A 25,183-nucleotide genomic window follows, 5' to 3' on the forward strand; every position below is an offset into this window, starting at 1 on the left:
TTCCCACCAGCAGTGCAGGAGGGTTCCCTTTGCTCCACAACCTCTCCAGCACTTGTTATTTGTGGACTTATTAATGATGGCCATTCTGACTGGTGTGAGGTGGTATCTCATGGTAGTTTTGATTTGCAATTCTCTTATAATCAGCGATGTTGAGCATTTTCTCATGTGTTTGCTGGCCATCTGTATATCTTCCTTGGAGAACAGTCTATTCAGGTCTTTTGCCCATTTTTCCATTGGTTGACTAGCTTTTTTGCTGTTGGGTTGTATAAGTTGCTTATATATTCTAGAGATTAAGCCCTTGTCGGTTGCATCATTTGAAACTAGTTTCTCCCATTCTGTAAGTTGTCTTTTTGTTTTCTTTTGGGTTTCCTTTGCTGTGCAAAAGCTTTTCAGTTTGATGAGGTCCCATGGGTTTATTTTTGCTCTAATTTCTATTGCTTTGGGAGACGGACCTGAGAAAATATTCATGAGGTTGATGTCAGAGAGTGTTTTGCCTATGTTTTCTTCTAGGAGTTTGATGGTGTCTTGTCTTATATTTAAGTCTTTAAGCCATTTTGAGTGTATTTTTGTGCATGGTGTGAGGGTGTGTTCTAGTTTCATTGCTTTGCATGCAGCTGTCCAGGTTTCCCAGCAATGCTTGCTGAATAGACTTTCTTTTTCCCATTTTATGTTTTTGCCTCCCTTGTCAAAGATTAATTGACCATAGGTGTCAGGGTTTATTTCCGGGTTCTCTATTCTCTTCCATTGGTCTGTCTGTTTGATACCAGCACCACACTATTTTGATGACTGTGGCTTTGTAATATTTCTTGAAGTCTGGGAGAGTTATGCCTCCTGCTTGGTTTTTGTTTCTCAGGATTGCTCTGGCAATTCTGGGTCTTTTGTTGTTCCATATAAATTTTGGATTGTTTGTTCTAGTTCTGTGAAAAATATCATGGGTAATTTGATACGGATTGCTTTGAGTCTGTCGATTGCTTTGGGTAGAATGGCCATTTTTACAATATTGATTTTCCCAATCCAGGAATATGGAATATCTTTCCATTTCTTTACATCTACTTTGATTTTTTGATTATAGTTTTATATTTCTTGGCATATAAGTCCTTTACCTTCTTGGTCAGGTGTATTCCTAGGTATTTGATTTTGTGAGGTGCAATTTTAAAAGGTATTGTATTTTTGCATTCCTTTTCTAATATTTCATTGCTGGTATACAGAAATGCGACTGACTTCTGAATGTTAATCTTATATCCTGCTACTTTGCTGAAATTATTCATCAGTTCAAGTAGCTTTTGGGTTGAGTCCTTGGGGTTTTCTATGTATAGTATCATGTCATCTGCATACAGTGACAGTTTGATCTCTTCTCTTCCTATATGGATGCCTTTTATTTCTTTTGCTTGTCTAATTGCTGTGGCTAGGACTTCCAAAACTATGTTGAACAGCAGTGGTGAGAGTGGGCATCCCTGTCTTGTTCCAGATTTGAGTGAGGAGGCTTTCAGTTTTTCCAAATTGAGTATTATATTTGCTGTGGGTTTATCATAAATGGCTTTGATTATGTTCAGGAATGTTCCCTCTATACTCACTTTGATCCCTTGATCATGAATGGATGTTGGACTTTGTCAAATGCTTTTTCTGCGTCTATTGAGATGATCATATGATTTTTTACTTTTCTTTTGTTAATGTGGTGTATGATGTTGATTGATTTGCGCATGTTGAACCATCCTCGTGAACCTGGGATGAACCCTACCTGGTCATGGTGTATGATTTTTTTGATATGTTGTTGGATTCGGTTGGCTAAAATTTTGTTGAGAATTTTTGCGTCTATATTCATTAAAGATATTGGCCGATAGTTTTCTTTTTTGGTGTTATCTTGTCTGTTTTTGGAATTAGGGTGATGGTGGCATCATAGAATGTCTTTGGGAGTATTCCTTCTTCTTCAACCTTTTGAAAGAGTTTAAGGAGGATGGGCACCAGTTCCTCTTTATATGTTTAATAGAATTCGCCTGTGAAGCCATCTGGTCCTGGACTTTTATTTGTAGGGAGTGTTTTTATGACTTCTTCAATTTCATTTCTAGTGATTGGTCTGTTCAGTTGGTCTATTTCTTCTTGATTCAGTTTTGGCAGGCTGTAAGATTCTAGAAAATTGTCCATTTCTTCCAGATTGTCAAATTTGTGGGCATATAGTTGTTCACGGTATTCTCATATTGTTTTTTGTATTTCTGCAGTATCTGTTGTGATTTCTCCTTTTTCATTTTAATTTTGGTTATTTGAGTTCTTTCTCTCCTCTTTTTAGTGAGTCTGGCCAGGGGTTTGTCAATTTTGTTCACCTTTTCAAAGAACCAGCTCTTAGTTTTATTAATTTTCTCTATTGTTTTTTGAATCTCTATTTTATCAATTTCTTCTTTGATTTTCATAATTTCCTTCCTTCTGCTGACTTTAGATCTTTTTTGTCCTTCTTTTTCTAATTCATTTAGGTGGAAGGTTAAGTTGTTAATTTGGGATCTTTCTACTATTTTGAGAAAGGCCTGTATTGCTATAAATTTCCCTCTGAGCACTTGCAGTGTCTCATAGATTTTGAGAGGTTGTGTCTTCATTATCATTTGTTTCAAGGTATTGTATAATTTCCTTCTTGATGTCTTCATTGATCCATTGGTTTTTTAGTAGCATGTTGTTTAGTCTCCAGATAGTAGGTTTTTTCTCTCTCCTTTTCCCATGGTTGATTTCTAGTTTCATGTCATTGTGGTCAGAGAAGATACCTGAAATAATTTCTATGCCCCTAAATCTGTTGAGATTAGCTTTGTGTCCCAATATGTGGTCAATTCTTGAGAATGTTCCATGTGCATTTGAGAAGAATGTGTATTCTGATTTTTTTGGATATATCGTCCTGAAGATATCAATTAAGTTTAACTTTTCTATTGTTTCCTTCAAGGTCTTTGTTGCTTTATTGGTTTTCTGTCTAGAGGATCTGTCCATTGGTGTGTGTGGGGTATTAAAGTCTCCTACTATGATTATATTCCCATCAATTTCTCCCTTTATGTCTGTTAATGTTTGTTGTATGTATCTGGGTGCTCCTATATTTGGGGCATATATGTTGACGATAGTAACATCCTCTCCTTGGATGGATCCCTTAATCATTAAGTAGTGTCCTTCTTTGTCTTTATGTCTTTTTTTTTTTTTTTACAGTCTATTTTGTCTGATATGAGTATTGCAACTCCTGCTTTCCTGTCATGTCTATTGGCATGAAATATTTTTTCCCACCCCTTCACTTTCAATCTATATGTATCCTTTGTCCTAAGGTGAGTTTCTTGTAGGCAGCAGATTGAAGGTTTTTGCCTTTTTATCCACTCACCACTGTGTCTTTTGATTGGAGCATTCAGTCCATTAACATTTAAGGTGATAACTGATAGATGATTATTTATTGCAATTTTGAACCTCATGTTCCAGTTGATTCTATGGTTCTCCATTCTTCCTTTCTTTTTTTGGTTGGATGGTCTCCTGTTATTATCTGCTTGAGTGTTTTTTTTTTTTTTTTTCATTTTTTGCGAATGCAATGTTTGGTTTTGGCTTGTGGTTGCCCTGTTTTTTAAGTATGCTAACCTCTTCCTATAATTGTGTGTTTTAGCCTGATGGTACTGTAGGTTCAAACACTTCATTACTATACTAAAATTAAGAAGAGAAACAAACAAAAGGGTCTATTTATTTCCTAACATCCCTTGCCCACATTTTATGATTTTGATGACTCTTTTTTTTTAATTTTATTTTGTTTGAAACATGTTCACGATTAAATCTGTATGCTGGCTTATTTGAGTGACTGCTCTCTGAGTATAGTTTACTCAATCCTAGTTCTTCCTCTTCTTCTTCTTTTTTTTTTCTTTTTCCATCCTTTCTTTCCTTCTTTTTTGGTTTAGAGAAACCCTTTCACTATTTTTTTTAGACTGGATTTTGTGTTGCTGTATTCTTTTAGCTTTTGTTTGTTGGAAAAGATTTTTATTTCTCCTTCTATTTTAAATGATATTCTTGTTAGATAGAGTATTCTAGGTTGCATATTTTTTCCTTTTAGCACTTTAAATATCTCTTGCCATTCCCTCCTGGCCTGTAGTTTTTCTGTAGAGAAATCAGCTGATAACCTTATGGGGGTTCCCTTGTCGGTAACATTCTGCTTTTCTCTTGCTGCCTTTAGGACCTCTCTTTATCACTAACTTTTGCCATTTTTATTATAATGTGTCTTGCAGTGGGTCTATTTGGGTTCAACTTGTTTGGGGCCCTCTGTGCTTCCTGTATCTTGAACTCAGTATCCTTTAGATTTGGGAAGTTTCCAGCGATAATTTCTTCAAATATATTTTCCATACCCTTATCTTTTTCTACTCCTTCTGGAATTCCTAGGTTGGCCCGCTTTATATTATCCCATAGGTCTCTTATATTGCTTTCATGTTTTTTCATTTGGTTTTCTGTCTGCTGATCTGATTGGGTGATTTCCATTATTCTATCTTCCACATCACTGATTCGTTCTTCTGCATTATTCATTCTGGTTTTACTGACCTTAGTTCAGTTTGTATCTCTGCAAATGAATGTTCTAGTTTTTCTTGGCTCCTCCTTATATTTTCTAGTTCCTTTCTGAGGGTGTCTGCATTACTGTTCACATCTTCCTTCAGTGTTTTCACTGTTTCTCTTTTGAATTCCAGGTCTGTCAGACTGCAGAGATCTGTTTCATTGTTGACTGCTTTAGGCGAGTTCTCCTGTTGGTTTAACTGGGGGTGGTTTCTCAGCTTCTTCGTTTTGCTTGTTGTTTTCTTTTTCCTGGTGGAGTTGTACTCTCTGTGGCCGGGCAGTGTTTGCCTTTTCACTGCTGTGGAATATTTCCTGAGGGCTTGCATTATTGGTCATCCTTCTTTGAGGCAGTGCGGCTTTTCCAGAGGGTGGGTGGGGCTGACAGGGTCTCTCTGAAGCAAAGGAGGACTTCCTGAAGGCAGACAGGACTGGGAGATCCGCACTGCAATGGAAGCAGATTTCACTTGGCTGGGCAGAGCTTGCTCTGGTGTGGTGTTTTTGGGCTGTGGGGCTCTTCCAGGGGGCTGGCAGTGCTGGGCAGCTGTTCTGCAGGAGTGCATCAACCCCTGAGGGCTGGAGCAGCTAGCTGGGCCACTGAGAATCCAAGAGGCTCTTCCCCAGGGCAGCCCGACTTGGAAGGACTGCCTGAGAATGTAGGCAGATCTTTTCATGGCCTGGCCCAGGTTGTTCTAGCTTTTCTGGGCTGAGGGGGCTCTGAGGGGGCTGGCAGTGCTGGGCAGCTATTCTGCAGGAGTGCAGCACCCCTAAGGGCTGGAGCGACTAGCTGGGCCACTGCAAACCCAAGAGGCTGGAAGGTTTATTTCTTCAAGAAAAAATGAAAATGTCTTTAACCTCTCTTCCACGACCCTGTGTAATCTTGCCCTATATGAAGTTAATAGAATCTTCCACAGCTCTCTCTCAACTCTTTATTTTAACCTAAGCAATTCTACTCACTTTACCCTAAGAAGTCTTTGTTTTATTGCTCCATTTGTGCCTAAACCTATGATTTAACTATTCTATTACTTTTGTGGATGAAAATTTAATTAAATGTCAAGAAGAAAAAAAAAGGAATTTTATTCGAGCCAAATTGAGGATTATAGTCTGGGAAGTGGATTTGCAGAAAGCTCTGAGAACTGTTGCTCCTGTTAGAAGTCATAGGTACAGTCTTAGACATTTTTGAGACAACGGATCATACATCAAAATGACATACTAATATTTTACATAAAGTTCACCAAGGATACATAGTCCAGATAAACACGAACAAAGCAAACAAGTCACCATGACCCCTGACAGAGCTGGGAAAGAAAACCATTTCTTTAAGAAGTTACATTTCTAGTGTCACAGGAACGAAATACATGGATGCAGATGCACACTTCACAGGAGGTTGGGAAAGGCCCAAACACACAGAGAGAATTTTATGTTTAATTTTTTTTTTTTTGTCTTGCCTTGAAATACAAATTTTATTTCATCACCGAGTACTTTTTACATGTCTGTATTGGTATGTAAACTCTTTGAGAAGACTTCTTCAGAGACATGTATGGAGACCACTTCATATATATCTGATGCTTTGAATATAGTATATACTCACTTAATAGTTGTTAAGGACTGAATTCATAAATACATCAATGAATGTGTTGAACATGCTATATCTTCTTATTATATACTTATCATTTATATGTAAAAGTATGTCTTTTGAAACCTCTCAAATTTATATGTTTCCAGGATCCAACTGTCATTGGAGGATGTTACATGTCAGAAATACAAAAGTCCCTTCATTCATATAGCACAGATGCAAAGCCCAGTGTGCAGCAAACTACTAAATTTTCTAAAACATTCCTAGTCTATTACTTTACCATTTGCCCTAAACTTATAGAAGGATCTCTTCATAATAAGTCACTGAAATTGTCTTTTCAGGTTATTTCTTGTGAATACATGATGACTACTTTTCCCCTCTTTCCTCCTAATTTTTTCCACCCGCCTAACCACAAAGAGACATATTCTTTATAGGACTGCAACAGGTCTGTGCCCTACATATAAGACCTACATATAAGAAGTTCACTCTGAATATGCCCAATATCCCACTGACTATCTCTTCAAAATGCTCAGGGCTCTTCCAAGACCTAACCATGGGAAAAAAGGTATGGGAGATGAAGACTAAACATCACAACAATTTTTTTTTAATTTTTTTTTTTTTTGTCTTTTTGCTATTTCTTGGGCTGCTCTCACGGCATATGGAGGTTCCCAGGCTAGGGGTCCAATCGGAGCTATAGCTACCGGCCTACACCAGAGCCATAGCAACGCGGGATCCGAGTCGCGTCTGCAACCTACACCACAGCTCACCGCAACGCCAGATCGTTAACCCATTGAGCAAGGGCAGGGACTGATCCCACAACCTCATGGTTCCTAGTCAGATTTGTTAACCACTGCGCCACGTCAGGAACTCCCACAACAAATTTTTATTACATAAAAAGGTTTGTACATTTTACAAAAATGGATGCCCATATGAGCACACTGCTGAGCCATATCCCAGGGCCCTGCAGGGGACTCATGCAAGTGAGGGCCCTAAAGCATAAGCTCCATTTGCTTTTCTATACTTTGCCTCTGGTCCTAGAGGCCAAGTGAGAGGTGCTAAGTGGAAATATAAATGCAAAGTTGTGACAAACAGAGTGTATGCATAACCATGAGTTGTGACAAGATGATAAAGATGTGTATGTGAATTTGGGTAGAGAATTGAAGAGAAGGAAGAACTAAGCCCAGGGGAGAGGGAGAGGGCTCTAAAATTAAGATGTAAGCAAGATGAGGGGAAATGGGCCAAAAGAAGTCTGGATAAGATAATAAGAATGTGTGAAAATCAATCTGACAAGTAAAGATGCTTTAGAGAGAAAGGACACGTGTGTCAAATGCTGTTCACAAATCAAGCAAGAGGAGACCACTGGATTTAGCAAAGCCCAAGTCACTAGTGTTGAGCACAGTTTCAGTGAGATGGCTGGAGACTATAGGCTTCTTGGGGCTGGTCGAAGTGACAGCATGGAAGAGCAAAGCAAAGATAGGCAACTCTTTCAAGGACTGTTGTGGATAGAGGGAAGAAATCAGGCAATAGCTGCTGTTAATAGTAGTTTCAAGGAAAGGTTTTGTTTATAAAAGGAGGAATGGAGAAATAGTAATTTTTTATGCTTCCAAGATGACCTAGTAAACACGACGAAATGATAAAGAAGAAAAGAGGGAGGGTGGCTAGTATCATAATGTCCTCTTTGATTTGAGAAGGGACATGGTCTTGTGCCCACATAGAGGACAGGCTTTGCATGTGACCACAGAGAGTTCATTTACCAAAGTGGACAGAAGGTCAGACAGACCCCGTGGGTGCAGGCTTGATATGGTGATGTTGGCCTCGGGCATTATCTCTGTTTAAGAGTCCCTGAAAAAGCAAGCTGATCAGCTGACAGAGAAGGTGGGTTAGAGTTGGAAATTTGAGGAGAGAATGTGGTGACAACCTTCTAGAAGAGTGGGAATATCAGTAGGCTAGGGAAATAGGGATTCTTGTCTCTGTGATCCATAGCGATTTGCACTAACTCTTATTTTAGCAATTTTTACATTGCTTTAGAAGTGTGTTTTGTTGTCTTCCTCATCAGAGTATGAATTTCTCCAGGGCAAGTATAATCTTTGTTAGTTTTCTGTCTGCTATAGCATTTCTCAGCCTTTTTGACCCAGGGGGAAAAAAAAAAGAATGGTATGCATTTACATGGTTTGTTAAGTACTTCATAATCCATTAGTGTGTACTGAGCCTAATGAAAGTTATAAAGAAACCCTTGAAGGGAGTACCTCCATTTATTGTTGTCCCCATTATACTTTGTAGGTGCACAAAAGTTTTGGTTAATCATGGAATACAAATCAGAGAGGTGATACTGACTTATAAGCTGACAGAGCTATTTAGTGACATGCAAGTTCTTAGGTTTTATTGATAGATAAAAATTACTCCTTCAACTAATCTGAACTATAAACATAGACATTTATTATACTAGAACTCCACTGTAGGAAATATAGCCAGTATTTTATAGTAACTTTAAATATAATTTAATCTATACAAATATTGAATCACTATGTTGTATACCTGAAACTAGTATAATATTATAAGTCAACCTCACTTCAATTAAAAAAAAAAAAAAAACAAACTCCATTGTAATACTAGCTTCTATGGATTCCCATATAAGGAAAATCTACTTTGGACTTCAAAGCAAAGTTTAGAATGTTTTCATTCTAACCACTGTTCCATCTATAAAAGAGACTGTTAAGTGCTTAAAATTGAAATATAATGTTAGATAGAAAGCAGCTGAAATCGCCTGCTATCTAATAAAACCACCCCTGGAGGTTAGTTGCACTTACTAATTTCCTTCACTTTGAAACACTGACAGCAAAATACATATAACATTTCTGCTAAAATTCAACAACAGGACTCAATTTTACATTTTTATAAAGATTAGGAAAGAAAAGTCACAATCTCAGTTCTCAAATAGGCTGTAGAAAATTAAAAAGAAAAAATCCTTTTGATGACATTCTCATTAAAGAGCAGTTTTTAGTGCAACTGGTGTTTGGATGAGAAGCAGACAGGGAATGGCTGAGAGCAGGAGTGGGAGGGATCGGGAACTTGGGCTTATCAGACACAACTTAGAATAGATTTACAAGGAGATCCTGCTGAATAGCATTGAGAACTATGTCTAGATACTCATGTTGCAACAGAAGAAAGGGTGGGGGAAAAACTGTAATGGTAATGTATACATGTAAGGATAACCTGACCCCCTTGCTGTACAGTGGGAAAAGAAAAAAAAAAAAAAAGAAAAAAAGAAAATCTAGACGTCGACTTCCAGATTTTGAATCCTAGTTCTGCCATTAAGCAGTAATTTAAGTCCTCAGGGTAAAGAATAATAATACCTATATCAGAGAATTGATACTTAAATTGATTTATTCAATTTAATTTAAATGAATTATTTAAGTGAATAAATATATGTAAAATGCTTGAAACGTTGCCAGGCATTTAGTAAGCACAATATAGGTGTTAAATAATGCAAACTACTATATAAGCAGACTTACAGATTACTGTACCAATAATTCAAAACAAAATTCTCATTTCTTCATATCATCAGAATGTACACACTTTGGGAAAAACATCCTTTTGAAAATATCTTCAAATAATCATCCTCTTAGCTACACAGCTGTGCTACTTGGAACTCCCTTCACTATTATCCCTGGAATTCATTTCACGTCTCTCTTGTGTTGAAATCTCCCTTATGCTGAATTTCCTGTTTTGTGGCTGCCAGGTCTTCCTCATGCCTGGTTTACACTTTAATAAGGATGGAACATTTCTCATCAGCTTTCTATGAAAGCACACAAAGGAAGTAAATGTTTAAATTCTTCCATGCTTTCCAATACCTTTATTCTTTCTTTACTCCTGAGTGGAAATCTGGCGAGGTGTAGGATTGTGTTAGAAATTATTTTTCATCAGAATTCTATAAGCATTGCTCTGTAACCTTTTAGCTTACAGCATTCCTGTAATTATGGTAACATAACTGTGGCATGTAGCTTGATCTTTAATAGATATCTGGTTATCTACCTCTGGAAAGTCTGAGAGCCTCCCATGTTCCAACATCTCCAGTGATCTGAAATTTCAAAATGAGTTCTCTTCCCTGGTGCTGAGTCAGCTGTTTTAACCTAAGAATCCAAGTGACTGATTTCTGGGCATTTCCTTTTATCATTTCTTTGATGTATTCCTCCTAATTTTTCCTTTCATTCTAGAATTCCTACCAGTAGCATTTGAACCTGTCTGATCCTCTAATTGTCTTATATTTTCTAATATATTATAAATTTATTTGTACTATATTCCATTTCCTCCACTTTACCATCAAAAATGTACTGAATTTTTAATTTATATTTTATTTTTAATTCTAAGAGCTTTAAATTTTTTATTATTTGCCATATAATTTTATATACATATAAAATCAACTTTTGTCTTATGTCTCTGAAAATACTAATTATATATTTGTTGATATTTTCTTCTCTTTCTATAGTATTGTCTGTTTTCCCTCAGGCATATTTTTCTGTTTTTTTTTTTTTTATGATGGAGTTTAAATCCTGTATTTTTAGGGTTTTTTGCCTTTTCTAGGGCTGCTACCCCTGGCATATGGAGGTTCCCAGGCTAGGGGTATAATCAGAGCTGTAGCCGCCAGCCTACGCCAGAGCCACAGCAATGTGGGATCCGGGCCACGTCTGAGACCTACACCACAGCTCACGGCAACACCAGATCCCCAACCCACTAAGCAAGGCCAGGGACCAAAGCCACAACCTCATGGTTCCTAGTCGGATTCATTAACCACTGCGTCACGAATGGGAACTCCTAAATCCTATATTTTATGTTAGAGGATCTGTCTCCTCAAATGCCTGCTGGCCCTTGCTATCCATATTTAAGATTAAAGCATATTTATTTATTTATCTATTTGTCTTTTTGTCTTTTTAGGGCCGCACCTGCAGCACTGGAGGTTCCCAGGCCAGGGGTCCAATCAGAGCTGTTGCTGTCAGCCGACGCCAGAACCACAGCAACACCAGATCTGAGCCACGTCTGTGACCTGTACCACAGCTCAAGGCCACGCTGGATCCTTAACCCACTGAGCAAGGCCAGGGATCAAACGTGCAACCTCATGGTTGCTAGTCAGACTTGTTTCTGCTGCTCTACAATGGGAACTCCTAAAGCATTTTTTATAATTAAATTAACATCGAGACCAGACTTGAAAATTCCCTGAGCAGATAAAACCATTCAAGCCACATAAGCAAAACCTAACTTATTTCTTATAAATACCTCTGATAATTATAAGAAAAACTTGAGTCATTTTCTTAAAAGTCATGTAAGATACTCACTTGTAACAATCCCCTGCCATCTGGGAACCTTCACTGTCATAGTCAATCACTGCAGAGGTTAAATAACTTCCTCACACTCATGTTATAAGCCATGCTGTAACATCATGCTCCTGAGCTTCATGACAGTTTTGGGTTTGAAAACTCCTACTAAATACTATTTTATTAGCCTAGTAGTTTTAACTTTGTTCTTTATTTCTGACTAATAATAACTGGACATTCTCTGAGTAGTGATGGGATTCATTAAATGCTGGGCTTCATCATGGGAAATTAGATGATCACTGGGTTATCTCATTCAGGTACCCAGGAAATGTCAGTGCCTGAAAACTAAAATCTTTCTCCAGAGAGCAGTCTTCCACCTTTGTTATTGAAATAGAGACACCTGGCTATAAGCATCTGGAAGACATCTAGAGGAGGGATCTGGAGGTTTCCAATCTTGCACAGGTTTACTATGCCTGTATTTAGTCTAATATCTCACTCTCCATGGCCTGTTATTAGAGAAAATGAATTGACGTCTTGGTAAAGTAGAGGAGGTAAGGGGCCTGGCTAAGTTGGGATGAGAAGCAGAGTAGCACATTTTCTAACTTAATTCCTATAAATTATTCAGTATCAGTCAGAGCCACTTTTTCAGGGAAGACTTCTTTGACTTATTTCTTTAGCTGCACAGAGTAGATTAAGTCTATCAGCTCTTAAAGTATTACGGAATTTTTACAGTACAGCACACTTGACTGTTCATTATATATTTATGTGTGGTATTAGAAGATATATATTTTTAACCCAGAATTCCTTTAGTTCAAATTTGAAACAAGGTCAGCAGAGTGGTACCAACATAAATCAAAAGAATATTTCCACTTTCGGTTTTTCCCCACAGAATCTCTAAGTGTATGCAAGTCTGTTTTCTCAAGGTGGGGGCAGGTTTCATAACAACACTGTTGGTTATAATCACCCTAAGACCAATGGTGGTGGAGAGGGCAGTGAGAGTACAACTGCGCCTCCCCCGAGAACACAGCCCAGATGGAGAAAACCTATGGTCAGGGCTTGCACCACACATCATCTAGGGCCTGGAATTCAATGAAGGAGACCACAAGTAAGAATGAAGGCTCTATAATTTTAGAGGTGAACACAGGCAATCTTGCACTTGCCTCCTAATGATTTAAAAATAAATAAACACACTTTATTTTTAGAATAATTATTTTACTTTCACAGCGAAATGGAGCAGGAGGTACAGAATTTCCCCAATATCCCTTCCCCTACAAACTCACAGCCTCCCCTACTATCAAATCCCATACCAGAGTATTACATTTGTTATACAGACACAGCATAATCACCCAAAGTCTATAGTTTATGTAGGGATCACTCTTCATGCTCTATAACTTATGGATGCTGACAACTGTATAACAGCATATATCTGCCATTATAATGCCAGGTGAATAGCTTCACTGCATTTAAGATGCTTTGTGCTTCACCTGTGCAACCTTCCTTACCCCCTTTCCCCTTGGCACCCTCCAATCTTCTTTTTTTTAATTTATTTTTTATTGTTATTTCCCCCAACACATTTTTTTTTTCTACTGTACAGCATGGGGACCCAGTTACACTTACATGTATACATAACTTTTTCTCCCATTGTCGTGCTGCGTTGTAAGTACCTAGACATAGTTCTACACAGCAGGATCTCATTGTAAATCCTGCATCCCATGAGCAATAGTTTGCATCCGTTGACCCCAAGCTCCCAATCTCTCCCACTCCCTTCTCCTCCCCCTGGGCAACCACAAGTCTACTCATCTTCTTACTACACTTTAGTCTTTTCCAGAATGTCATATGGTTGGACTCATATAGTATATAGCCTTAGAATACTAGCTTCTTTCAGTTAGTACTATGTATTTAAAGTTCTTCCATGTCTTTTCACGGCTTGACAGTTCATTTCTTTTTCATACAGAATAAAATTCCACTAAGTTGAGAGAAGTAAGCCAGAAAGAGAAAGACAAATACCATATGCTATCACTTATATCTGGAATATAATATAAGGCACAAATGAACCTTTCCACAGAAAAGAAAATGGTAGACTTACAGAATAGACTTGTGGTTGCCAAGGGGGAGGGAGGGGAGTGGTTGGGGTGCTTGGGGTTAATAGATGCAGGCTATTCCCTTTGGAATGGATTAGCAATGAGATCCTGCTGTGTATCCCTGGGAACTATGTCTACTCACTTATGGTGGAGCATTATAATGTGCGAAAATAGAACGTGTACATGTATGTGTAACTGGGTCACCATGCTGTACAGTAGGAAAAAAAAACTGTATTGGGGAAATAACTATTAAAAAATAATAATAATAAATAAATTAAAAGTAAAGGTAAAAAAAGTAAAATTAATTAATTTTAAAAAATTCCATTGTCTGAATGTACCATAGTTTACTTATCCATTCACCTACTGAAGGATATATTTGCTGTGTCTAATTTTTGGCAATTACAAATCAGGCTTATAAATATCCATGTGCAGGTGTTTTTTTTATATAATGATTTTTATTTTTTTCCGTTATAGTTGGTTTACAGTGTTCTGTCAATTTTCTGCTGTACAGCACGGTGACCCAGTTGCTGCAAATGGCATTATTTTATTCTTTTTTATGGCTGAGTAGTATTCCATTGTGCAGGTTTGCTGCAAATGGCATTACTGCTGCAGGTGGCATTATTTTATTCTTTTTTATGGCTGAGTAGTATTCTATTGTGCAGGTTTGTGTATGACTAACTTTTTCACTCTTATGGGTGAATAACAAGGAGTACAATCACTGGATCACAGGGTAAGTTTAAACTGCCAAGCTGTTTTCCAGTGGAGATCCATTTTGCATCCCCACAGGCAATGAATGAGAGATCGTGCTGTTCCACACCCTTACTGGCATTTGGTTCATGTTTCAGATTTTGGCTACCTGATAGTTTTGCAGTAGTATCTCATTGTTTCAATTTGCAATTCCTTAAAGATATATAAAGGTGAACATCTTTTGGTATGCTTATCTGCCATTCATATATTTTTTTTGGTGAGGTCTTTTTGGTGAGGTCCTTTGCTCATTTTTGTTTTCTTATTATTGATTTAAGGATTTTCTGTATACTTTGGATAGAAGCCCTTTTTCAGATACATCTTTTGCAAATATTTGCAAGGATTTTCTGTATACTTTGGATAGAAGCCCCTTTTCAGATACATCTTTTGCAAATATTTTCTCTCAGTCTGGGGTTTGTATTCTCATTTTCTGTATACTATATTTTTCAGTTTACCAATTATTTCCTTCATGCATCACACCTTTGGTATCATGTCTTAAAAGCCATTACCTGAACGCACTGCAATGTTCACTGCAGTACCATTTACAATAGCCAAGACATAGAAGTAACCTAAATGTCCACTGACAGATGAATGGATAAAGAAGATGTGGTATGTGTATATGTGTGTATATACGTATACACAACTGAATATTACTCAGACATGAAAAAGAATGAGATAATGCCATTTGCAGCAATGTGGATGGACCTAGAGATCATACTAAGTGAAGTTAAATCAAAGATAAATATCATATCACTTATATGTGAAATCTTAAAAAAATGATACAAATAAAACTTATTTACAAAAAAGAAACAGACTCACAGACATAGAAAACAAACCTATGGTTACCAAAGGGGAAAGAGCAGGGAGAGATAAAGTAGTATCTTGGGATTAACAGATACAAATTACAATATATAAAACAGATCAACAACAAGGTCCTACTATGTAGCACAAAGAACTATATTCAATACCTTGTATTAAACCATAATGGAAAATTAAGAAATAAAAAACAAAATAAAAAATAAAAAGCTACCACTGTATCTGCCATCCAGATTTTATCCTAAATTATTGTCTTGCAGTTTTATAATTTTGTGCTTTCCATTTAGTACTATGAGATATTTGAGTTAACATGAATGAAAAGTGTAAATTTTGCTATGGGGTTCATTTGTGTATGCATGCACCTGCGTGTAAAAATCGATGTCCAGCTGTTCTAGCATCATTTGGTGAAGACCTTTTTTTCCTCCATTGTGTTGCTTTTGTTTCTCTGTCAAAATCAGTTGACCATATTTATGTAGGTCTATTTCCGGAATTTTTATTCTCTTTCATTGAGCTGACTATTCTCTGCCAATACTACACTGTCTTGATGAGTGTGGCTTTATAGTAATGTCTTAGTACATTGCTAGGACTTCCAGAATAATGTTGAAAAGCTGTGATAAGTGGGGACATTCTTGCCTTGATCCTGATCTTAGTGAAAGCTTCTAGTTCTTCACCATTAAGTATGATGTTAGATGGAGGTTTTCTGTAGATGAGTTATTGAGTTGAGGAAGGTGCCCTATATTCCTAGTTTGTTGATTTATTTATTTTTTTTAATCTTTTGTCTTTTGTCTTTTTAGGGCTGCATCTGCGGCATATGGAGGTTCCCAGGCTAAGGATCTAATCCGAGCTACAGCTGCCAGCCACAGCCATGCCAGATCCAAGCTGTGTCTGTGACCTACACCACAGCTCATGGCAACGCTGGATACCCCCTGAGCAAGGCCAGGGATTGAACCCACAACCTCATAGTTCCTAGTTGGATTCGTTTCTGCTCTGCTGTGATGGGAACTCCTGTTGATTGTTTTTTTATTGTGCATACATATTATACTTTGTCATATGCCTTTTCTATATTTACTGATATGATCAGGTAGCTTTTCTTTTTTAGCTTGTTGATGTGAAGGATTATAATCAATTGATTTTCAAATACTGAACCATCCTTGCATATTTGTGATAAATCTTAGCTCTCCATGGTATATAATAATTTCTATACATTGTTGAATTCTATTTACTAATATTTGTGAGGGTTTTTGCATATAGTCATGAGATATGTAAGTCTGCAGTTTTCATTTCTTATAATGCCTTTGTCTAGTTTTGGTGTTAGGGTAATGCTGGACTTATGAATACCTTAGGAAGTATTCCCTTTGCTTCTATCTTCTGGAAGAGACAGTAGAGAATTGGTACAATTCATTCCTAAGTGTCTGGCAGAATTCATCAGTGAAACCATCTGACCCAGGGTTTTCTCTTATGGAATGTTATTATTTATTGATTTAGTATCCAAACCATAATAAGTCATCAGTAAAAAACTGGCTAAATCTGTTTAATCATTGTGAACCAACTTGAGAAATTTGTTGCTTGGTAACTTGGCCTAGAGTATGCTATCAAATAGTTAATTATCCTAAGCAAGTTAGTGTATATAAAAATTGGGTAACAGACATTTGCAGCCTTCACAGCATAATATTTAGCAAGTGACTAGGCTGCTATCTGTGACTGTGTGAGTAAAGTTCCGTCTTGGGAATCACACTGCAGCAGCTTTGTTGAAAGTATTATTTACTATGAAGATTACAGAACCAGAGATTCTAGCTATGTCATTTTGTTTTTTCCTAGAAAAATGTAAAATCAAAAAAAAATTTTGACTACAAAGCAAGAAATACATCATACACGGAGATGTTTTCATTAGTAAGTTTAGCTCTTTTAGTTTATTATAGGAAATATCTGAATAAGAGTAATTTGCTTGGAATAGACATCCTATCTAACACAAAAGTTCTAACAGATAAATGGAGTAAAAGAGTAGAGATGGAAGAATGGCAATTTTCATCAAGTCACAAGATAACCTGGAAAATGGAGGTGGTTATATCCAGAGAGAACTACTCTATAAATAATGGCATTAAAAGTGTATGAGAAAGACAAGAACAAAACATTTCTCTTAGAAAAGGTGAAATTCAAGGAGCCAACCTTAACATGAATCCAAACACCCAAATCTGTCCATGTATATAAAATGTTGGTAAAGAAGTATAATATTACCTACTTGCTACTGGAAAAATTAAAAGCCTGAATGCTGTTCTCCTATTTTAACCCAGAAAATTACTTCCAATAAAGAAATATTTCAGGCATGGAAATGTATACATAAGGATGTCCGTCAGAGTATAATTTAAATGAGTACAATGGTGAAAAAATCTTTAAGTATCCATCGATATAAGACTGGATTATGCATTCTAAACAAGTTAATCCAATAATAGTGCACAAGCATTAAATATTATGCTGGAAAGTGATACTAGTGACAACAGAAAATATTCAAGATGTTAAATGAAAAAACTTAAAAATACATACAGCGTGATCATACATAAATGCAATCTCACACTCAAAGAAAAAAAAACAGGAAGCAGATGCACAAATAAAGTAGTGATTTTAATTTTAGTAATATAACATTTTGTAATTTCATTTTTTCACAATAAGCAGATATTACTTTTGAAAGTAGGAAAAAAAAGTAATGTGACATAAATACTAACATTTGTTCAGCAGTATTTGGAAAGGAATTTAAATCTTAGATCTGTCACACAGAGAATCAGTTGCATAAACTGGAATAACACTGACAGAAACAATAAATTTGGTAGAGGCCTCAAAGGCAGGTAGTATAGAGGAATTATCCACCTAACTTAATTGAGCTGGATAAATTTTATCACAAAATTCCAAGGGAGATTCCATTTCAGATCAAAGCTATATGATTTCTACCCCAGAGATTTCTGCTTACCGACTGCAGGATAATCAGGGATAGGAATCCAAAACTCCAGGTCCACAGAGAAAGGAAAAGAGAACACATAACACAGGAGACTAGATCTCCTTATTATCACCCTATGTAACAGGAATATCACTATTTTAAGAACAAAATGTTTTAAAAAACCAGAACTATAGTTATTTTACCACATACCTTTTTCACAAGTTACCAAAATAGTGACGATCATGTCATTTAACTCAACTGTGATTTTACATTTAGAAAAATAAAATAAAAAGGGCAACAACTCCATTGCATCCTTATCCTTATGCTTCTAATGCAGCCAATTGAAAAAAGAAGGAAGTTATTTAGAAAGATAAAATACTTTCAGAAAATTTTCAAATATGACTTTTCCCTACACATCAATGTCTTCATTCATTTATTTATATACTTTAACCCCAACAAGATGTTCTGGGTGCTATATGAGTGTAAAAGGTGACAACAGTACTTAAGTTTATAGGATTTCTGTGAGTGTTACATGGGATGCCATGTATAAATTTCTTACTACAAGCTGGGACCAATAAATATTAGCTATTACATTCTACTACTCCTAAAACTCACCTCCTAAAATTGTAATTCTTTTTTTTTTGTTGTTGTTCTTTTTGCCATTTCCTTGGGCCACTCCCATGGCATATGGAGGTTCCCAGGCTAGGGGTCAAATTGGAGCTGTAGCTGCCAGCCTATGCCAGAGCCACAGCAACGCGGGATCCGAGCCGCATCTACAACCTACACCACAGCTCACAGCAACGCCGGATCCTTAACCCACTGAGCAAGGCCAGGGATCAAACCCACAACCTCATGGTTCCTAGTTGGATTCATTAACCACTGAGCCACAACGGGAACTCCTAAAATTGTAATTCTTGTAAAAGATGAAAGGTGCAATGAGGCATCTTTGGCCCCATCCACCCTCCACCCCAGTCACATGCTTCACTGTAATATCAGTGAGCTTTTCTTAAAACAATCCTGGATTCCACTTGATTCAAAAGCTGCAAAGGCCTGATGACATAATGAGTATGTGAACAAAGCAGCCCTCCAGACAGGTTGCCTAAGTGATGTCAAACTGTTAAACTATTAAATTACAAATGAAAATGTCCCAAGGCAATCAATAATTAACATCATTTCACCATCCTTAAACATTAAATTATGAAATTTCATCTACTTAAGAATGTTGATAGTCCCAAAGATAGAGATTTGATAAGGAAAATGGAGAAAAGAGAGGGTTTTTCTAAGTCAAAAAACGCAATGTGATTAACGAACCACTTTGATCATTTGGTGCCTCAGCGAGGTGTGCATTTTCAAAAGACATTCCCAAGTACTGGACTGTGTCTCCATGAGTGTGCATGCTGAGAAGCACGCCTCCTGGCATGTCAAATAGTGATGTGAGAACATAGGACAATTTTTGAAGCTTCTACTAGCATAATAAAATCACGGAAGTTTAGTGCCGGATAATACCCTCTGCACAACACACTGCTTTGCCCACAGTGATTTGTTCTCCACATTTTATTTCAAATGTTTCAGATAGTCTCATTTTAAATGATTCACAAAAAGGTGACTGAGGGACCTTTCTTGGTTTCCTCAGCCTGGTAAGCATTCCTGATAGAAAAATGTTCCTGGAACGCCTTGTTTTCCATGCTAGTATATTTAATAGATGATCTACAAATAATTAAACACTTCAAAATGATTTTAAGATTATCTAGATTATTTATAGAATGCTATAAAGCAATTAAAGTTATTAGGAAAATACCTATATATACATAAAACATGATTAGAGTATTAGTTGTAAAAATTTTTGGTATGTTTAAAATTTTTCACAGTATTATTTCTTAAAAAATAAGTAGGTAATAGCTAAAACAGGTACAGCAAAATGTTGAGTTTTTTAAGCTAGATAAAAGGTGTATTTTTCTATTCTTTCTTTGTCCTCCACTCATATTTTTTAAAAATTTGAAATTGTTTTACTTCATTATTTCAGAGCAAAATGCATGCACCATATCAACTCAAAACATAAATAATTCAGTATTCATCTCAAAAAGAGAGAACTTTCTTAAATAATCCAATCATTATCACACTTAAAATTAAAAATATGCCTCAACGGATCTAATGCCTAGCCTATTTTAAAATTACTCTAATTCTCACTGCATACACAACTCATTCAAACAAAAATTTATTTATTTATTTATTTATTGTCTTTTTTGTCTTTTTAGGGCCATACCCACAGCATATGGAGGTTCCCAGGCTAGGGGTCTAATCGGAGCTATGGCTGCCCGCCTACACCACAGCCACAGCAACACCAGATCCAAACCGTAACTGCAACCTACACCCCAGCTCACAGCAACACCAGATCCTTAACCTACTGAGCGAGGCCAGGGATTGAACCTGCAACCTCATGGTTCCCAGTGAGATTCTCTTCCTCTCTGCCATGACGGGAAATCCCAAACTAAGATTTAGACAAGTTATACTCACTACATTTGGTTCTTTGGTTCCTATGCTCACTATTTTTTTTTTTTTTACCTTTTTTTTTTTTTTTGTTAGGGCCATACCTGCCACACATGGAAGTTCCACCTAAGTCACAGCCAACACAGGATCCAAGCCACGTCTGTGACCCTCACCACAGCTCACAGCGATGCCAGATCCTTAACCCACTGAGTGAAGTCAGGGATAGAACCCACATCCTCATGGGCACTAGTGGGATTCGTTTCCAATGTACCACAAGGGAAACTCCTCTTATGCTAATTTTTGTATTTTAAGTGTCTATCAATCTAGAACAGCTTTTCTTTTCCTGTTTTGCCTAACTGTTGTTACTTTTATATGCAAGACTCCTCTTTTAGAAACCATGTTAGATATCTAATGAATATCCCACATACAGTGTTTGATTGTGTCCTTGATTTATCATTTAACTTGTCCCTTTAGTCCCTGAATTTCCTGTCAGGCTGATTTGATTCATATTCATTTTACTTTATTTTGTTGGCATAATAATACTGAGTAGGATCTGCAGCTCATCTGATATTAATTCTACCACCAGGTACATAATATCTGGCTTTCTCACTGCGTGTAAGTGATGCCTAGTGATGTTACACTGGTTAATGAGTTTGAGAGATGACAAGACTATCAATTATAAGGTTCCCAATCAACCTTTCAACAAATGATTTTACTTCCATAGACTACTTGTTCAGATCAGTTTTCTCATTAGAGATAAAAATGGTGACTTCTCAGTTTTATCATCCCTTCTGCATTCATTAGATAGAAATATTATTTATAGAAGGATGTTCCCTAATTCATTCGAAATATTTGGTTACTTCCAATTCAGTTTATACTGGATATTAAAATAAATGCTAGGGGTTTTTTTTCCCCTGCAATTATTGATTATTGTATTCAGCAGGTGCTACAGATGGTGTCCAACAAGATTTATTTCTTTTTTTCTGTATCACTATGAACTCATTTTAATCAAGTATAGTTATTATTCTTTTTGTTGTTCAAATTGCCTCAAGTTGTTTAGAGCACTTCACATTTATCCATGTGTTCTTTTGGTACACGTCATTAGTCTTCATGGCATCTTTCATTTTCATTTTACATTCTAGGCTCGTTTTATCTATTTTTGGATCCATAATTATAAATAACCATTCATCCACAGGATTCTTTTATTTTTTAAGGTATAGCATCCTATTTAGAAATTACAGTCTGAGTGTCAGAAGTAGATTGCTAGTTCATTATCATTAGCATATTTTTCCCCAATGGACAGAGGTAGAAATAACCAGTCTTAGAGACTAATAATCAGAGCTTATATTGATATTTCACATTTAATCTTAAGGGTTTCTACTTAACACTTTTTCTCCTATACTACATAACTTTGCTTCTGAGAACATTAACTTTCAAAATTTCCCTTATAACACACATGTAATTGTATCTAAATAACTATACAAATATTATCACCAATACTACTACTATTGCATGTAGCTAAGTCTTATTTGTATCTAATTTTATCTTTAGAGGAAAAGCCTGCTATTAAGATAGTCAAAACCCTGTGTTCTAAATTTAGCAGGAATAACTCTTCTCAAGTAGCTATGTCACTAAAAATCATTTATATTTGTTTAGCCTTGTTTTAATTTTTAAAGATTTTGAAATGTTTACTTGGTTTTGATGTTTCATTTTATAAAACAGTCACATGATTTCAAAGACAAACTACAAATTTGATACATTCCTAATATTAGTCTTATCACTCTCACTTCTACACTCTCCTCTTTTCTACAGGGAATCCTATTCATTACATTTTATTTATTTAATTGTTTCCTTTTGCAAATTTAAGTAAATAAAATGTATATATTTCGATTCTCCCTTCATTGCTTACACAAAAGTTTCTATACTATATACACCATTGTGTACATTTATGTTGCACATCACTCCAAACTAGTGAGCACACTTCTTACTTCTTTTTTGTGGATTTACAGTTAATTGTGGTATGTACTACTATTTATTCAATCCATCCTCTATTAACGTACATGTACTTTATTCCTAATATTTTGCTATTACAAATAATTTCAATAAGTAATATTATATATAAGCTATTTTGTTATTTGCTAACCTACCTTTGGGACAGAGTTCTAGAAGTGGAAGTATGTGATCCAAAGTTTGATATTATTTTGCTAAATATTACCAAAATATCAACTATAGAACTTGCAACACTCTGAATTCTTGTTAGCAATGTTTGAAAGGGACTATTTCACTACATACTCACCAGCATGGTATACTGTGAGATTCTTCCATTTGTTTTGTTTTTTCCATTCTGAGTGGTAAGAAACGGCATCTCAGTGGTGTTTCATTTATTTTTCTCTTCTTATGTGTGAAGTTAAACATTCCTCCATGTTCTTATGGATAATAGTACATTATTTTCTATAAATTATTCATGGTATTTGCAAATTGTATTTAAGTTGTGGGGTTATATTTTCTTCTGATTTCAAAAGCTTTTTATATTTTAGAGATACTATTTTTTTGTGATATAAACCACAAACTCCTAGTTTCCCATCTGCCTTTGACATTTTTCTATTCAATTTGTTGATTATTTAATGAAATACATTATTCCCTTTTCATTATTATCAATTTTGAATCATAATTAGGAAGGTTTTATCATAGCTGGGCATAAAATAATTTGATTACTATGTAATAATTTGATTACATAGTATCAAATAATTTGATACCATGATTTCTTCTAGTATATATATAATTTTGCTTTCTTATATTTATATATCCAATCCATATGAAAACTATCTTCTTCTAAAATGTAATATATGGGTTTAATTTAATTTCTTTTCCTGAATGTGTATCTATTTGTCCTTACTTATTGATTTAAAAGATTAATTTATCCTCAGTGATTTTCTATCAGTGAACTCTTCATAAATTATCAAATTGTTTGGTCTATTTCTGAAATTTCCCTTTTGTTTAATTAACCCATCTATTCACCCCCTATTTTAGCCTTAAAGACTTGTCATGTACATGATATGTATTAATAATTTTTTACAAATTCCTTAATTATATATCCTTATTTAATATTTACAACTTTAATGAAGTATGATGGACAAATAAAACTGCATGTTTAAAGTGTACAATGTGATTATTTTATACACATATACACTGTCAAATATTTACCATAATTGTGTTAATTAACCCGCCCATCACTTCATGCATATACTATGTGTATGTGTGGTGAGTTATTAATTACAGTCATCGTGTTCTACATTAGAGTCTCAGAATTTATTCATCTCATAACTGAAAGTTTGTATCCTTTGCACATCACCTCCCTATCTTCTCCACTTGCAGTCCCTGACAACCACCATTCTATTCTCTGCTTCAATAAATTTAATTATTTTATTTTTTTAGGTTCTGCATGTAAGTGATGTGTAGCATCTGTTTTTCTCTGTCTGTCTTATTTCACTTGCACAACACCCTCCAAGTTCATCCATGCTGTAGAAAATGCCAAAATTTCATTTTTGTTTATGGGGGGGTGTGTGCGTGCATGTTTATTTTTTCTTTATCCATTCATAGCTCAATAGAATCTTAGGTTGTTTCTGTAGCTCGGCTATTGGGAATGATGCTGCAGTGAATGTGAGGTGCAGATATCACTTTGAGATAATAATTTTAAATGTATATCTAAAAGTGGGATTATTGGATTATATGGTAGTTCTATTTTTAATATTTTTTTAGAAAATTCCATGCTGTTTTCTATAATGGCTGCACGAATTTATATTCCTACCAACAGTGTAAAAGGGTTACCTTTTCTCCACATCTTTGACAACCCTTGTTATATTTTGTCTTTTTGATGACAGGTGTTCTAACAGTGTGAGAGGTGATATCTCATTGTGGTTTTGATTTGGATTTCCCTGATGATTAGTGATATTGAGCATCTCTTCATGTACAGGTTGGTCATTTGTATGTCTCTGAAAATATTCAGGTCCCTTGCCAACTTCTTAAATTTGATAATTTTTTTGCCATTACACTGTGTGAGTTTCTTATATATTTTGGATATTAATCCTTTTTCAAATATGTGGTTTGCAAATATTTTCTCTCAATCTGTAGAGGGATTTTTCCTCTTGCTGATTGTTTCCTTTACTGGGCCGCTTTTTACTTTGAATCATGGAAAATATTAAATCTGAATAGATGTATAACTAGTAAGGAGATTGAATCAGTAATCAAAAATCTCTCAACAAAGCCCACAACCAGATGGTTTCATTAGTAAATTCTGCCAAACATCTAAAGAAGAAATAATGCCAGTCCTTCTTAAATCTTCCAAATAACTGAAGAGAAGGGAACACTTCCAAAATCATTTTATGAGGCCAGCATTATCCTGATAACAAATCCAAACAAGGATACTACAAGAAAAAAAATTACAGGGCAATATCCCTGATGAATACAGATGCAAAAATCCTCAGCAAAATGTTAGCAAATTAAATTCAACAGCATATTAAAATAAATATACACTACGAACAAATGGGATTTGTCCCTGAGATGAAAGATGGTTCAATATATTCATATTCAACAGTGAAATGTTAAAAGATTTTCTTCTAAGATCAGAATGTCTCTAAGACAAGGACAACCACTCTCACCACTTCTGTTCATTACAGTACTGAAAGTTTCAGCAAGAACATTTAGG

The 25,183-nt window shown here is 35.8% G+C and overlaps 1 protein-coding gene across 1 annotated transcript in view; it reads left to right on the forward strand.

Moving 5' to 3' along the window:
- Nucleotides 1–25,183, forward strand: part of LOC146406165 (uncharacterized) — an 888,277-nt gene that overhangs the window by 858,626 nt on the left and 4,468 nt on the right. Inside the window, exon 13 of the mRNA XM_084963630.1 lies at nucleotides 24,360–24,451. The gene's annotated coding sequence lies outside the window, so the exon portion shown is untranslated. The remainder of the gene's footprint in view (nucleotides 1–24,359; nucleotides 24,452–25,183) is intronic.

This window comes from Sus scrofa, chromosome 1 (genome assembly GCF_054392235.1).
Source record: "Sus scrofa isolate SSC_HxYL_T2T_F1_AM1 chromosome 1, Sscrofa_HxYL_maternal_Yorkshire_Landrace_v2.0, whole genome shotgun sequence".
Classification (NCBI taxonomy): Eukaryota; Metazoa; Chordata; class Mammalia; order Artiodactyla; family Suidae; genus Sus; species Sus scrofa.